Below are 16,801 nucleotides of genomic sequence, written 5' to 3'. Positions count from 1 at the left end.
CATCTCATATCCTTCCAAAGTGAGGGATCTTGGTTTTGTGTTTTTATGCTGATAGTAAATATGTGTTTTTTCCTATCCACTGACCCTTTCTAATGTGATTTGACTTGCAACAGATTCTTTTGAACTTCTTATTGCACCAGGATGACTGTAAGATAGGGCAGGCACGTTAACTTTACTTTCTTGGTCATAGTGATGAACCATCTTTACATCTTTGATTAACAACCTCACTTTCCAGGACAACAAAATAAAAATCTTTGTAGCTTGAAGTTCTAGGTAGGGATCAAACCCATGACCCAGGCCTTAACATAAATACAAACTATAGGAATAAAGGATAAACCCAGGCTTTTTCTTGTGTTAGTTAGTATTTAACATCAGAGTTCAGTTATCCAGTTATTTAAACTAATAAGCTCCAATATTAGAAATAGCATTAGGTGATATAGGAAATAAGGGTTTTTTTTTTTTCCCCCTCCTCTGAGACATATAGGGTTTACTTAAAACATGGGAAACTGACATATGTTGTAAAAAATATCTTCTGATGATGAAGACTGATTAAAAATTTAAATATTTTGTTTTTATTCTATCTTTTCTGTCTTTTCCCACTGCAGAATTTACTAGTGTGCTTCCCTGGGTAACAAGTTACAATGAAACTAGAGCTGAAACACACCTTAGCAGTCAGTTGGCTTGGAAAGCTGAAATAACTTGCCCCAAATCACAGAGCCAGTTAGCTGTTAGTCTGAATTTCCAACTCCTTTTTTTTCCTAATCTGATGCACTGGATTTTTCATAAGCTTTTACATTATATTTCAAGTTGGATTGTTTGGTTTTGGTTTTTTGGTGGTTTTTTTGTTTTTGTTTTTGTTTTTTGGTTTGGTTTGGTTTGGTTTGGTTTGGTACTGAGGATTAAACTCAGGGGCTCTTAACCACTGAATCATGTCCCTAACCCTTTTTATCTTTTGAATCAGGATCTTGCTAAGTTGCTTAGAACCTTGCTAAATTGCTTAGAGCCTCACTAAGTTGCTGAGACTGGCTTTGAACTTATAATCCTCCTGCCTCAGCTTCCCAAGTTACTAGGATTATAGTCATACACTACTGTACCTGGAAAATTGTTGTTGTTTTTTAAGCCATCATAAATATATCTGATGAGGAAAATTATTTTGACTGAGGCCCACAGTCAGCTTTAGTTTAGCGATGTTAGTGCACTTGACCTTGAAGAATGTTTGAAGTAAGGCAGTTTATTGGTAATGACATTTCTTTCTTTATACTCCATGGATGGAGTCCTTGGTGATTCCAGCTCTGACTGACTGATTCTGTCATTTGTCACTGTGCTTGCATTTTCTCAATTTAGGACATAAAGAGAGTTCATGGAACTCTGAAATGGGAAAAACGGGAAAAAGAATGTCATTATATACTCCACCATACAGTTTGTGTCTTAAATTAAAACAGCAGATCTTTATATACCTTTAATAAATATAACCCCCAAAATGGAAGAAAAGCAATGGGAAGTCCATATAAATATTTAAAATCCAGCTCAATTTGCATCAGTCACCTTGTATAAGAGGTCTCTAGGGCATCTCTGAAATCACTGTCTTGTTTTGCCAGCTTTTACATATTCCATTTTAATTCTCATTCTACAATTGTCATTGTCTTAATTACAGTTGTCATTGTAGACAAGATACATTTCTGGTTGACTTGCGTCTTAATACTACTGAATCACTAAGCCCAGTGACAAAAGAAAAGGCAATCTCATTCTGTCAGAATAATTAATTTAATTGTAAATTGTCAGAACAGCAGTAATCTGTAATTCTGAATTTCATCGAGACCACTTTTTGTTGCTGTATTTATGGGGCAGGCTAACCAGACTGAATGAGACCTTCCTCTCTGGTTTGGTCTAGTAGCTCTAGGTAACCTAGATACAGGTCCTTAGTTCTATAAATAGATATGAGTGGAGTTCTTAGATCAGGTTATGGTTTGGATCTGGGTGTGCCCTCCAAGGCTTATGTAATGAAAGCTTGGTCCTTAGTGCAGCAGCGTTCAGAGATGGGGCTTTGGGATTGATTGAATCATGAGGTCTCTAATATCATCAGTGGGCTCATCCATTGATGGGTTCATAATTAGACTATTGGGAGATGGTGGAAACTGTAGCAAGTAGAAACTGGAGCTAGTTAGAGAAAGGAGGTCACTAGAGTTGTGCCCTAGAAGCCTGTATCTTGTCCCTGGTGTGCATCTCCCACTACCCATCTTTCTCTTTTTCCCCCTCCCTCCCTCTCCATCTCTTTCTCCCTCTCTCTCCCCTCACTCTTTCCCTCCCTCTTTCCCTCCCTCCCTCCTCCTCTTGGCTGTCTTGAGCTGAGCAACTTTCCTTCACAGTTTCCTTCCTGCCATAATATATCTGCCTTCCTCGACCTAAAAGCAGTGGAGCCAGCTGACCACAGACTAAAGCTTCTGAAAGTTGATGAAGAGTTGCATGAGCAGGAAACAAGTCAATTAGTTGAAGGTATAAGAGGCAAGAAGGAGGTGATTCAGTAGAATTATTGTAAGTTGTAAATTCCAAGTGATTAAAAAAATTCATTGCATAAAAATAATACTAAAATTTTACCCAGTGTGATTTTTTTTTCTTATAACTTACTTACTAGGTATGACATAGTTTAAATATATTTTATCATTCATTCCTATTGGTTCTCATGTGATATGCCTGATAAGTAAGTGTCATATGAAAAACAAATACTGGCATTAGAGTCAGAAACCTATACAGAAATTTTAACTCTTATTTTTCCTAGTTGTGCATAACCTTGGTCAACTCACATAAGCTCTCTGAGATTTGCGTTCCACAGTTGAAAAGGGAGAGAATAGCACCTACTATTCTATTGTATGTGTAGGATAACATGAATCAGCAAGGGAAATGCTAAACCCTGTCTAGCCACCTCATTCGTAGGGTATGAATTTTTAGTACCATCTCTTGAATTGTATATTCACTATCATTTTGGAAATTAGCAAAACAAAGTACATAGTGTTTTCTTACAACCCAAAATTGTCTACTGTTAGCATATAATCATATTGACTTAATTCTTTTCAATTTAAAGAAAATTATACACATACACTAAAGTTAGCATCCTCTTTGACCAGTCTATCCTAAAGCCATTCACTTACTTTGTCCATAGTTTGGTTTTTCGATTCAACATATATTTACAGAGTGTGTACTATTACCAGATACTTAGGCTAATTGCGAGGGTGGTGATTTATGGTGAACAACAGACAGAAGCCCTTGTCCTCACTTTCTACTAGGTACACTGATACAGCTTTTTTTTTTTTAATACTAGGCACAATGCTGCCTCAGAGTCATTGTTCTGTTGATGTTGTTTGTTTTATTTTGTTTTGTTGATTGAAGATTGCACCCAGACTCTACTGCCTGCTGAATATGTGATCTCCTGAGCTACACCACCAACCCTAGGGACATTACTCTTGGCATTCCATGATTCTGTAACGTTCTTCCTCCACATAGCTAAGTGACTGGCTAGTTCACCATTCATAGAGCTTTGTTCAAATTTCACTTTCTCAGTAAGACCTTGCATGACCCACAATATGTTAATTACATTCTTTTTTTTTCCCATGATACACTCAAGCTTGGTCTTTACATCATTTTTCTCCATATTGCTTCTAACTGTATATTTTATTGTACCTTGTTATTTTCTGCCTCCCCAGCTAAAATATAGAATCCAAGAGGGCAGAGATCTTTATCTACTTTATACATTGCTTTACCTCCAGTGCCTAGCATAATGCTCCAATTATTTTTCAAATGAATGAATAAATAAAAGATCAAAAATTAGAAAATATATTTTGCTCTTAAATTTTAATACCTAAAAGGACCTAATAAATGTGATACTATATGATGTCCCAAACTGAAAACATATAGATATTATCTCTATCTCCCTTCTACAAAAAAATTAGAATACTTATTTTAAAACTGTGAGTGGATGAGTCTCATAATAACCAGGATTTAGAGAAGCTGTGACTGAAGTAATTTGAAAATGTTGTCTGTATGACTTTAAAATTAGGTTTTGGACAATTTATGTTGCATTTGTTCATTTACCTCTTGATTGATATTATGGTGAAGCTTAAATTCCTGCAGATTCCAAAGCCAGCCTTCTCTTTAGTTTCTATAAGTATTCTTAGCTGGTACTGTACAGAACTGTTTTTTCACTTACCTCAAGCATCACTGGAAGAGTGATCCAAGGGCATGTGTAACAGTATTCAACACATTTTTTCTAGCATCTATTTATTTCTAAGCATGCTAGCGAGTCTAATAAATTTTACTTCATAACTTCCTTCAAGTCGGAGAGACAGCGTGGAAATACAAGGGAATTTAGCATGAGGTCATCCAAATGCCAGCAGTGTAACTTTGGAAATAAATTAGCCTCCTAAAGTCCTCATTTACACATTAATTAAATTTATAGAAATATTACCTACCTTGTATGTTTGTTGTCTGGAACAGATAAGATACTATATCTGTCAGTGTATTCTGGGTTATGCTGCAATAACAAACAATTCCACAAAATCTCAGCTTAAAACAATAAAAGCTTATTTCTTGATCTATAGTAACTGTGGCTCTGTTATCATGCAATCTTCCTTTAGCTCTTTAATTGGGAACCCAGACTAATGGAGCACTGCTATTTTTATATTGCAAATTACTGTGGTAAACAAAAAGGAGACTCTAGAAGATCCCACATGCAATTACATGCTGGATTCTAAACTGAAACGTGTTTTCCAGGTAGATGCTATGATATACATGGTGATCAGTCTTAGATTTGCATTATTTTTTAAGAAGCCAGAATAGAGTCCTCATCCTCTTTATGCATGTTACCTTCTCAGACATTTTAGCATCTGAAGGATCTTTATGCTCACTTACACCCATGTGCCTGCCCCTGTTCCTAGGGATGGACAATCAGGTTGGCAAATGATCCACTCTTCTTTGATCTGCTTCCAGATCTGCTGACTGGAGCTGGCATTGGTCCTGTTTGGATCCTACCAAGCAAAGGATGCTGGAAACCAGCCTATTCAGAAGCCTGAAGCAGTACATGTGGCTGGGGCTGAAGTGCCCAAAGAAAAGCAACTTAACTGATTTTTATCTTACATTATCTTTCAAGCAGGTGAATATCAAGCAAAGTCACCTGAAACATAGCCACAAACTGAAGGCAGAGAAGGCCTCCAAGAAGTTCCTGACTGACCAGACCATAGCCTGTGGGACTAAGAGCAAGGAAGCCCAGAACATCCTGAAGAGCCACCCCAGGCTGAGGAAGAGATAATCAAGACTGCCCAAGGAGGAAAAGACCATGAAATAAAGATTGTCCTCTCTTATTTGTATCTAGTGTTTTAGGCATTTATATAGATCAATCACTCAATAAACAAGCTTCATCTGCCATAAAGCTAAGAAAGAATAATTTTGTAATTATCCAAAGAAAATATGTGTTGTGTTTAATTTTAAGGATTGTGTGATAAATTAGTTATGCACTATTTATCTTGTCTCTACATATCCTGGTAGTATATGTATGCACAAGGTTTAAAAACAATTCTTAGAACTGTTTAGAACAAGAGTTAGAATCACCATGTGTAGGTCAGCTTCTCCCTATGGGTTGAGCACTGTCGGGTAAGGTTAACAAGAGGTCAACCTGGGTATTGTGTTGTACTAAATAAAAATTTTTTACTAGATTCCCTTTTATAAGAGAAACTTTCCTTGCTAATTCCAATCAAGAAGATAAAGGAAGATTTTTATCTTAAGCATTTATTTTTTAAAAATTTTTTGTAGTTATAAATGGACAACATGCCTTTATTTTATTTGTTTATTCTTATGTGGTGCTAAGGATTGAACCCAGTACCTCGTATTTGCTAGGCAAGCACTCTGACACTGAGCTGCAGCCCAGGCCCTTAGGTGTTTAAACAATAACTTGAGCAATAAAACTAACCAAAAGTATTTTTTGAAAACAACTGATTGAATGCAAGAAGGTGATTGATACCTACTTGCAAATTTTCAAATAAATGGAATGTAAGTAAATGGCTACTTTAAAAAGTATTTGAGATCCTTGCTGGCATGGATCCCAATGGCTCAGAAGGCTGAGGTGGGAGGCTGAGGCTGGAGGATGGCAAGTTTGAAGCCAGCCTCAGCAACTGATGTGACTCCATGGTTAAGCACCCTTGGGTTCAATCCCTGGTAGGAAAAAAAAAAAAAAAAAAGTATTAGGGATCCTTGAAATGATGTCTAAAGTAATTTATTCTCTCTTGTAGTCTTGGATTTGATGCTAATTTTCTTAAATTCTTGTAAAACTAAGCTTTGAACAACCCCATCAGCAATGTCATAGGATATAAATTGTTGATGTCTGAATAAATGATTTTCTGGTTATGTAAGTATATAATTTAAAGCCGCTGTATTATCTAATACTAACGCATCAAGAGGTTGCAAATTTAAGCATAATGAAATTTAGAATACAAGAAGTAGGGATTTAATGCAATGGGAAAAGCCAAAGCATGGGTTCTTTTTGTTTTCCCCTTTCTCACTTTTTATGAAAAGATGTATTTTTTCCTGATGATATGAAAAGTATATATTCTGTATGTCTACTTTACTAAAACCTTCTAATCCTTTTGTTTTTTTTCTGATTAAAACAAGAAATTCAGAACTTTCCATTCCTTCTTTCTTTCGCCTGCTGCCCCAACCAAACTACACACAACTGCTTTGTGACTGAGACATGGTATTATCTCACAAACACACATACACGTATTTCTAAATAAAATGTTTTAATCAGTCCCTTACTCATCTTTTATTTCCATGACTGTCTTGATTTATTTTTCTCAGTTTTTTTCCTCTAACAGTCTTTTCTGAGTCTTCAATGTCTGACAATATCCTTTTTGCTTCATCATATGCAGATGTAGGATTGCTGGCTATAAATCCTATTTTTTTTTCCAATTTTTACTTCACCTGAAATAGTACTTCATTATCTTCTTGTGACCATTGTTATTGTGGAAGAATATGATGTGAACATGTTCTTTCCAAGATTTTCTGTTCTCTTTATGCAGCTTTCTCTCTCATACACTCATGCTTGTGCACACTGATCTTAAATTTTATGGCAATGAATCTAGATATAGTTTTTTTTTTTTTTTTTGTCTCAACTCTCTTAACCTTCTAGCAAGATTGCCTCTTTATTTAATTCTGGAATATAATCATTCTTAATTGTTTCCTCCTTTCATCTTGTTTTCTGTTTCAAGAACTCCTATTTGTTGAATGATACATACTTCTCTCCTACATCTCCTATGAATTACTCTTTTATCTTTCTATTTCTTTATAATATGCGTATTTTGGTCTGGGGGAATTACTCAGTGGTAGAGCACTTGCCTAGTATGCTCAAAGCTCTGGATTTGATCCCTAGAATACACATATACACATCTGCCAACTATAATAATACTACTTTACATTTATGCAGCATTCACTATTTGCTAAAGACTGATGTACATTCTGCATCTTTTGACTAATCCTCATTACAATCCTACAGGGTAGGTATGATTACCCATTTTACTCATGAGGAAATGGTTAAGATAGTTAAGTGATTTGTTTAAGGTTTCTCAACTATTAAGAGGCAGAGTTGAGACACAAACCCAAAGCATCTTTTAGTCAGTATACCATGTTGCTTCTCTTCATTCCTGATACTACTGGTAGGGTTTTTGCCCTGTTCTTCCAGCCCTTAGTTGATTTATTGATTGTATTGCTGTTGATCTTTCTTCTCGAATTCTTTCTCAGTAGTGTATGCCAGTATTCACAAGACAAAAGGGAAATGCAAGTAAGATGATAGATTCCATATTACAGTGAATCTGGAAATACAGGGAAAGTGCCAAAGTTTTTACACCACTTCAGAAATGTTGGATCATCAATGTCCTGAAACACATAGGTGAATTTTTTCTAAAAAACAATTTTAGTGGGAATTTCTTAGATCATCAACATATATCATCCTTAAGCTATCAGCACCACAAACAACTTCCCATCCAAATAACTTACTTTCATTAGCATAATTATCAGCATAATTATCAAGTCATAAAGTTGGAGGACATGTAATACCTGAGAAGTTGAAAGTTTGTTTATAAAGAGGTCTGCGAGCATGTGTGTCTGCAGATATTTATATGTACATATATATAAATACGTATCATAAAAGGAGTATTGTTAACATTTCATTGCTTTATTATGTGGCAGACTGCATTTTATTGTACTTCCAAGTAGACTAACAGTATGTAAGTAAGTAAACCTCCTGAACTCATACTGTCCTGGTAGAGCACTCTGGAAGAGACTTAAGCATTATAATAGCCACCACATTTGAGAAACTATATTGTCACTGCAAACCTGCTGCTCATCATATTGTAGTTTAGTAATATAGTTAGAACTTTCAAAGGAATAGAAAAATTATAGTTCAAGTGTTTTTCAAAATTGATCACAATGGAGAATTATTTTCTGTGGTACCTAAAGGAAGAATAATGGACTTAGAATGGAAGACATCTCTTGCAAGTTCACAATGCAGGCTTAGATGGATCATTTGTTATGCTACTAAATCCTCTACCCTACAAGTGAAGGCATAATTCACACAATTCTTATGACAGGTCTGTGTCCAAGAAAAATTTATAAAGTTATTTATAAAATGATTTTAGTAGAGGGTGGTAGTTATTACTAAATTCCATTGCATTCAAGAGTTATCCTAGGGGGTGTCAAAAAGACAGATTTCCAAAACTAACATTTAAATCACTAGATTTAGCAAGTGGGATTAGGTCTGCTGCATAGAAGGGAATAATTTAAAATAACCTGAGCACTTAAACTAATAACACCTTATTTCTACCAGAGGCAAATAGCCCAACCCTGATATGTTGGTATCATGGGGTCCCAAGATTTTTTCTTCCTTCTTTGCCACCCAAGATGCCTGGCTCTACCTCTTGATCTAGAGGGCTTCTGGTGTCTACTTCCAGCTCACAGCAAGAGACGTGGGAAAAAATGTGCACTCTTTACCTTTCCAGGTGTCTTCCTGGAATTTTTATGTGACATTTCTGCTTCCATTTGATTTGTCAGAACTTTGTCACATGGAAAAGAAGCCAGGAAATATAGTCCCAACTAAATCACGATCATGTCACTAAAAAGGAAGGGGACAATGATGTAGGGTAGCCGACTAGTCATCTCTGCTCCACCACATGTAGACTGTTGCACAGGATCCAGCAATGTTTAACAAGTGTTCTGCGTGATTCTGATGGAGGTGGCCCATGGGCTGCACGTTATGAGTACTATAGGAAATCAGAATAAGGGGGAAATTACAATGGGCCATGATTTTTTAAAGTAGTCCAATTGATAGAGACAACGAGGAAAATGTATACCTTGAAAAATCACCTCCTATTTATAAAGAATGTTTAAAAATTGGGTAATAGTATTGAATTTTTAATTGGCATAGTATTACCACATTATTATATATAGATTACTATTTCTGAACATCTAAAATACATAATGGGTTCACACATGGGAACTTGTACATATGTATGCACACAATTGATTGCATTGAGTCTTCCTCAGGTGGACTCTTGAATGATAAAACCCAGAGTTATCAGTGTGATTGCTAATTTTAACTGAACAGTCATTTAATTTTCCTAGGTTCTGATTTTAGAATAAGAGGAGTTCATTTATAATACAAGCTTTGGGCTTAGGTTATATAGTTCAGTGTATACAAATAAATACAAACAGACATGCATACACACACGCTTTGATTCACATTCATGCCTTCTGTGGCAAGGTTGCACTTTCCTTTTCCTCCATCCTCCTTTTCCTGACTGCTTGAAACAAGCTTTCCTGTTACCCAACTTACACATATAAAAACACTTCACTGCCAGTGGCCCTTTCTCTTCATGAAGTCATCGCTTTGAAAAAATCATCACATTCTGTTGCTGTAAGCAGAGTCAGTCTGGCCACTGCTGGAATTCTTAAAAGGCCAGTGGCTGGGTCACAGCAGTGGAATAGCCACATAGACTAAGCAGCCACCTGGGAATTGACATAGCTTCCCTGATCCCCGCTGGCCTGGACATCCTCTGCAAAGATGTGGCAGCAGGACAGATGAGCCCCTGCCTTATTTCTGAGAGTTAAATCATGCAGAAGCTAAAGGCATGAAAAAATTCTCTAATAAACATTCATGGAGGAAACTGTTGTGTAAGTACTTGGAAGACCTGTGAGCCTAGAAACTGCTCAGAACATGGGGGAGGCGATGCCACTTAGTCTCTTGTTTAACCTTTATTAGATGCATCTATGTGCCACGCTCATCAAAGGGCTTTCCATATTTTAACTTTCACAATAATTTCTACAGGTGAGGAACACCACCCCCATTTATATGTGAGAAAAATTTACCAAAGGCTCGGACCGCTCAGGAACCAGATAGAGCTAGTCCTTCCCTTTGTTGTTGTTGTTGTTGTCTTTTTTTTTGGTGGGGGGGGGGGGGCACATACCAGGATTGAACCCAGGGCCACTCAACCACTAAGCTGCATCCCCACATCCCCAGCCCTGTTTTGGTTTTTGGGGTTTTTTAAAATAATTTTTTTGATTGTTGATGAACTTTTATTTTACTCATTTATTTTTATTTATCTACCAGCACCCCCAGCCCTATTTTGTATTTTATTTAGAGACAGGGTCTCACTGAGTTGCTTAGTGCCTCACTTTTGCTGAGGCTGGCTTTGAACTCTCGATCTCCCTTCCCCAGCCTCCTGAGCCACTGGGATTACAGCAGTGTACCACCGCACCCAGCTAGGCCTTCCCATTTTATCACCATTTTTCCCATGAAGATGGAACAGAATCATGGGAGAAATATGAAATTATAATGGGAGCTTCAAATCAATGTGATAATGTTCATAAAACAACAGAAAAATTAGAGAATTAAGTAAAACCCAAACTTTGAATCCAAATAGATTTTATTAAATCTAGAAATAAAATTTATTTTGATAATCATTAAATTAGATGGTAGCATCAAGGAGAAAAATCAAAATGGTATTTGTTCTGAGCACTTAAAATGGAATCAGTTGGATGAAATTTCAGGAATGTCCTATACATACAAACTGACCTTTGAACTGGGAAGCAGACACCCCCATCCCCTGGGACCCCAGATGTGTTGACCTTTGGACTGGCTTAAAGGCAAAGTTTACTGAAACACTGCTGACTTCTGCAGACCTTCTGTACAAGGGACCCCTTCCTCAAAGACCCAGACTGTGACTGCACCCAGGGCTTTTCATACAGGACAGCTTGATTTTGTATTTCTTTCTTCATTTTTTTAACCAGCACCAGTCCTGACTCCTAAGTAACAAATAATATAACTACCAATCCCTTAAATTTTGGTTGTAGATATAACCGCCATTTTTATCAAGTCTTAGATCACATTTCAAGTGTATTTGAATTTATATCTCCCCCAGTTGTAATCCTAATTAGTCCCAAATAAATGTGAAATTCTTTTTTTCTTAACCAGACTTTATACTTTGTTGACAGTACACAAAAAATAAATGATGTAAGATGAAACAGGTTTTTTTTTTTAAATGATCATAATAGTGTTGGAAATGAATATTGTAGCCAACCGGATGTCCCTGGGCAGTTCTAGCAATGTGCCCTGTGGAAGTGGGCAGTAATAGGGTACATGCCCTGGAAAACAGCTACGTTCAACCCCACTTCAAATCAGTATTAAATTGTCTTCTTAGCATCAGAAGAAATTTGCAGAGAGGAAAAACCTTTTGTACCTTAAACCCAGAGCCAGTCCTAGGAGTGAGGCTTCAAAACTATGAATTGTGGCAGTGTAGAGATAAACAAAGGATTAAAGAGGAAATTTACAATACATGGTCGTAAGTACTTTGTTTATGCACATAAACCACAGTAACATCACTGTTAGTACTACAGACAGCAGATAAGAGAGACCACATGGAGCCACCATCTGCCTTCTGCTGGGAAGATCTGGTGGCTCATCTTCCACATTCAGGACAAATAAAGGCCAAGCATCTGCTTTGCAGTTAGTGCTCAAAATAAATTTGTTGCAGAGAGGAAGGAACAAAAAAGAATAATTCGATTTTTGAATATGTCTACTGAGGAACAAGAAATGAAAGAGCTTCCTTACTTTGACTACAGACATTAAAAAATAAAAAATCTGGGGACAGTGAAATTGTACTTATTCTTTAGAATTTATGAGTTCTGTGTACCCTATGAGTATTGACACTTAAAAACTCCTTGTAAGGATTTATAATCCAAGAGTGGTGACACATGCCTGTAATCCTAGCTTCTTGTACAAATGAGGAAGGAGGATTGCAAATTCAAGACCAGCCTCAGCAACTTAGCAAAACTTGATCTCAAAAGTTTAAAAATTTAAAAAGACTTTGATGTAGCTCAGGGGTAGAATGCCCCTAGGTTCAATCCCCAGTATCAAAATTTTTAAAAGGATAACTTATAATTTTATTACGTAGTAAGACAAACCACCTGTGAACAACATAACCATCCATTTCAAACTCACAGCCCAGAGGTGATTCCAGGTTAGCTGAGTCTCTTGAGCTGTGCCTTCCCCAAGTCCATTTTAGAATCACAGGTAGAGAAAAGTTACTTGGCCTGCATCTGCCAGGTAAACCGCTCTGCAGCACTTGAGATGGGATTTTGGTTTGTTTTGTTTTTCAACATTACTGTAAACGTTCAGGCTGTTGATTAAAAGATGTCTGGAGTGGCCAGATGAAGCAGGGAAGCCTGTCCTTACAAGAGCAGACTTGCCCACTTGTCTTCCACTATGTCTTCTGACACATCCCCCATCTTCTAGGTGAATATCCTATTTGATAAGTATTGTACTGATGCTTATCAACAGCATCAATAGGGATTTCAAGGTCTGACCCACAAGCGCTGAAAACAGGAGGAGTTTAGAACCGTAGATATATATTCCAGCCTATCTCCTCTTAGGAAATGACCAAGACAGAGTTCTCTGAATCAACATCATTATGTATGTGACTAAAGTCTTTTAATTTATGACCTGGGCCTGCCACTGCAATAGGTCTGAAGGCCTTGAGAAGAATTACACCGTTCCCCATTGGGGTGAGGAGACAGGATGGTCCAATTGCTCCCTCGGTTATCTCAGCTTTCCATTTCCTGCACTATAATTTACAATATGAATTTCATTGCCCAGAAAATAAGTTATTTTCCTATACCTAGAGGATAATTCCCAAATACCAAGATGCCAAGTTTAGGGAATCATGTACACATCTGTGGGTATATCAACAGACAGGTGTTATTGTTACAGGCCTTGGTTTTATCTTAATATTTACTATGGCATTATTTTCCAAAAGGAAGTTGCTTTGTAAGTAGTTTTCTATGGAATAGAGAATGTTGGCCATGGTGTCAACTCATAAACTCCATATTGCCCTCCCCAGAGGACTGCAGAGTGAGAAGAGTATCAATGTAATGGGTGTGATTGCATGGACACTCTCTATGTCCACTTGGTTTGATATAAAAATACCATAGCCAGGGTGACTTAAATGACCAACATTAATTTCTCACGGTTCTGGAGGCTGGGAAGCCCAATATCATGTTGTGGACACATTCCTTTCCTGGTAGGGGCCTCTTCCTGGTTTTCAAAAGGCAGCCTTTTCACTGTGTTCTCACATGACAGAAGAAAGCAAGAGAAAGAAATAGCACACAGTCTGGTCTCTTTGTCTTCTCATAAGGACGCTATTCCCAGGAAGTCGACCCCACTTTCATGACATCATCTAAACCTAATTACCTTCCAAATGCCCCACTTCCATGTTAGGTATTGAACATGTGATTTGTGGAGAAAGTAACATTCTGCCCTTAACAGATACATTAGTAAAACGAAAACCAGACATCCCTTGTGTCAGTTTCATTTTCAGGTTCTGGGGGCAGGAACTGCCTCATCTTTCCATACAAGTTCCCTGGGTGAAAATTGAAGATCTTAACGTTGCATCATATTCAACTGTAGACTCTGCAGCTGAAAATCACAGGTAAAGACTGTACAAATAAACATGTGGCCTTCTTGTGCCAAATGACCATGGGCTTGATGTAGTAGTAAGATTGTGAAAAGAAATTAATGACTTTATATACTTGTTTGACCCCACATAGGGCAGTGTTATGTAATAACAACATTTGGAGTAAAGATACCAAGGTTTGAGGTTTGAGTCCTAATGTTTCATCACTGAGCATAGACTTTTTTTTTTTTGGTATCAGAGATTGAACCCAGGGGCACTTAACCACTGAACCACATCCCTAGTCCTTTTTTCTATTTTATTTAAAGACAGGGTCTCACTAAGTTGCTGAGGCTGGCTTTGAGTTCACAATCCTCCTGCCTCCAGCTTCCCAAGTCGCTGGGATTATGGGCGTGTGCCACCACGGCCGGTGACTATATTTTGAATAAGACATTTAGCCTGTTTAGCCTCAGTTTTCTTGACTATAAAATGAGATTAACAATTATTATATTGGTTAAAATGATTGTATTAAAAAACCAAATCACTTGTTGTTTCACTTTGTTCTGTGTGTTACAGAGTGATAGGTATTAAATGAGCAAATGTATATGAAAGTGCTTTATAAAATAATAAATGCTAAAATGTTGGATAATTTCTAAAGTCACTTCCAACTCAGTCATAATGTCATGGTAGCAACATACCTTTTCTTTGACAGTAGAAACTCTTGTCTTTCACCTCTGTAGCCCCACTGCCAAGTTCAATGCCTAGCATCTTGGTGACACTCAATATGTGTAAGTTGAATTAAAGGAATGAAGCAGAATCTGAATTATTTGTCATGGGAATAACTTGGCTGTCTTGCCTTGCAAGAATAGTTAGCATCCCAAGCCTGTGACCACAATATGGAGTGGTTGGCAAGTGAGCCCCATAGGCTGCGGGTTCTTAGCAAACCTAAAAAGGAGACTCCACCAGTTCTTCATATCAGGCAAAATCTGTGCTTAGGACACATCTGTCAGTTAAAGTTCTTTGAGCCCAACTACAGACAGAGCCAAGAAATTTTAGATAGGACTTGGGAGAGATAAAGTTGACCTTTCCTATTTTTCTAAGGATCTGTGCAGCTGCCTAGGTAGGAAGATAACTTTGGGATTAGAGTCCTATCCCCCAATAATCTAATAATGGTTACAATGTGAAAGAATTCCATATCAGCTGGAGAACTTGCAAACAATGCAACAACACAGAATCCCCAAACCAGAAGTGTCAGAAGAATAAATTTTTCTTCTGGTTCTATCACAAAGTCTCCTTGAATTCCATGTTATTCTTGACTAACAACACGCACGTAAAGTGAGGTGATTGGATCGGCTTTGGTACGACTTGCTAGCCCTATTGTCTGGGAGTACTGAACATGCCATTACCTCTGATTTCCTAGACTATCAGGTCAAAAGTTGCCATGGTCACCCACTTCTGATTGATGATGCTTTATAAGAGTTCAGGAGTATCCATGACTCGAAGATTTTCTCCTACCCTTTGCATCTGTGGCTCCCCAAGAAACTCATCACTATAGCTTGGATCTGGAATGCCACCAAATGCGCGTGTGTTAAAACCTTAATCTCCATCTTGGTGCTATTGGGAAATAGTGAAAAGTATAAGAGGTGGGCCTAGTAGGAAATTTCAGGTTATTAGGAGGGGATAGTGGGACCCTGATCTCTTCTCTCTTTCATTTCCACACTATGAGGCGAAAAGCTTTGCTCCAATACATGCCCCCACCATGAAATGCCACCACAGGCCCAAAGCAATGGGGCCCACTGGTTATAGATGGACTGACACCTCCAAAACTATGAGCCAAATAAACGTTTTATCTCTGTAAGTCGATCTCAGGTATTAGCTACACTAATGGAAAGCTGCCTACACACTTGTGATTGTGTACTCTGCTATTATGAATGACGTTAATTATTAGTCACCCTAAGTACAACATTGCTATTTCACTGTAATTTGATTGTAAATCACTTTAGTAGGATACGGTAATATTCCAGAGTTCAGTATTTTAATTAAATAAAACTTAAAACTTTCAGGTTCTGATCTCCTACTAAGTGTTCATTCTGCATGCTGCATCATTCACTCGCCTGGAAAAGCCCAGATGACCAGATGAAGCTCTTGAGAGCTGAGGCACCTGACATTAGACCTGATGAGAAGATGAAGACATGGAGAATAATAGAGATCAAGTTCCATGAATGAAAATTGAGTTGTTTTTTTCTCTAAGAAAATAATAATAAATATAAAGAGGCAACCAGTAAGATTTTACAAATTATATTTAATTAATGATGCTATATGATGGTAAACTTCCAAACTCTCATACAAAGCTCTGATTACAATTCTTCTACTTCATGCCCATTCAAACCACAATGTCACACTAAACGAGTAACTTAAATTTTTATTTTTGCCACACTTAAAGAGACAAAAGACTCAACAACTATGCCATTTATTCCCACTTTCCAATGTAAATCAAAGAATTTATTTACCTTGCAGGGGATGAGTTTGGAAACCAAGTAAGGAGCCACATTTTGAGGATCACTATACTAAAAAAATTCTTAGTTTCCCCATCTCAGAAGTCCACAAATCCTACAGTGGAGTTAGGTCTGTCAAGAATAAATGCAAGAAATACATTTTCTCAAAAAAAATTTTTTTTTTCTTTTTGGTGGTACTGGTGACTGAACCCAGTCATTAGCACCATGAGCATTCTACCACTGAGGTATAGCTCTAGCCCTCTCAAAAGTATACGCAAGGCCCTAAAGTCCTGGAGGCTCTGGATTCAATTTCCCAATATTAAAAAA

The sequence above is a fragment of the Sciurus carolinensis genome, chromosome 10, assembly GCF_902686445.1.
Source record: "Sciurus carolinensis chromosome 10, mSciCar1.2, whole genome shotgun sequence".
NCBI lineage: Eukaryota > Metazoa > Chordata > Mammalia > Rodentia > Sciuridae > Sciurus > Sciurus carolinensis.
Note: the sequence above shows the minus strand (reverse complement) of the source record.